Consider the following 1344-nt stretch of genomic DNA (forward strand, 5'->3'; position numbering starts at 1 on the left):
TATGCGATTATTCTTTTATTATTGATGCTCAACTGTACATGCTCCTCGAACGTGCTCGTCCAGACGGTCCTGTAAACATAAGAATACGAAAGACTGTAATTAATATGCGCGAAATACGATACGGCTAATATACACTGCAACAGGAAAACACATACGTGACATTAAACCCGCTGTCTGCCCTACGTGGCACTCGGAGACAGCGAGAGACCTAAATACAGCAGCGATCTTTAATCCTGCAACGACTAAAATCAATTCGCAACATGCCGGTGTATTTGTTCTGAGAGTGTAGAGATAAAAAAGAATGCACGCGAAAGAGTTGATGCAACTAATACAGCAACAGAAGAACACATTTGTTAACCGTCACGCCAGCCGTCTTAACGCCCGTCGAGGAAACCAACGACAGCGAAGAGTATTCTCTAAAATCAAGTGCTAATTAAGATCCGGCATCGTCCGGATCACGTAAACAGACCTACAGCGTCCGCTGCTGTAGCAAAGCTCTCAACTGCACGATTTTCTCCTGCGTGATTCACTGCTAGGAATCGCACGTCCACGAAGATTAATTAGCCACTAGTTTGCGTACCAAATAACATTATGGAATGACTCACATTTTTCCTTTCCTATACTCCGTGTACAGTCCGACGCCCGCAAGAGCACGACTCGCTCATCCGCGTATATCAGCTCCGCCATCTTTAGACAGCAAGTTAGCCTGCATCGATGTGGACTTCGGCGAAGCAGTCTTATGAGACTGCTTCGCCGAGAAATGGAACGCGTCCCAAGATGGCGGCTGTCCGGCTAGACGTCTAAGTAGCCGTCTACTTGGGAGTATTGGAACGCAGCCGATCTGCGTTCCAATACTCCCAAGTAGACGGCTACTTAGACGTCTAGCCGGACAGCCGCCATCTTGGGACGCGTTCCATTTCTCGGCGAAGCAGTCTCATAAGACTGCTTCTCCGAAGTCCACATCGATGCAGGCTAACTTGCTGTCTAAAGATGGCGGAGCTGATGTACGCGGATGAGTGAATCGTGCTCTAGCAGGCGTCGGACTGTACACGGAGTATAGGAAAGGAAAAATGTGAGTCATTCCATTATGGTTTTTGGTACGCAAACTAGTGGCTAATTAATCTTCGTGGACGTGCGATTCCTAGCAGTGAATCACGCAGGAGAAAATCGTGCAGTTGAGAGCTTTGCTACAGCAGCGGACGCTGTAGGTCTGTTTACGTGATCCGGCATCTGACGATGCCGGATCTTAATTAGCACCTTTATTTTAGAGATTAATGCTCGTCGCTGTCGTTGGTTTCCTCGACGGGCGTTAGGACGGCTGGCGTGACGGTTAACAAATGTGTT

The 1344-nt window shown here is 48.0% G+C and overlaps 1 long non-coding RNA gene across 1 annotated transcript; it reads right to left on the bottom strand.

Moving 5' to 3' along the window:
• LOC144130153 (uncharacterized) lies at nucleotides 1-743 on the bottom strand. Its single transcript, XR_013313984.1, has 2 exons — nucleotides 606-743; nucleotides 1-69 (listed from the first exon to the last, which is right to left on the bottom strand). It is a non-coding gene; the product is annotated as an uncharacterized LOC144130153 (long non-coding RNA).
• Nucleotides 744-1344: the final 601 nt, after the last annotated feature.

Source organism: Amblyomma americanum, chromosome 4, assembly GCF_052857255.1.
Source record: "Amblyomma americanum isolate KBUSLIRL-KWMA chromosome 4, ASM5285725v1, whole genome shotgun sequence".
NCBI classification, from domain to species: domain Eukaryota; kingdom Metazoa; phylum Arthropoda; class Arachnida; order Ixodida; family Ixodidae; genus Amblyomma; species Amblyomma americanum.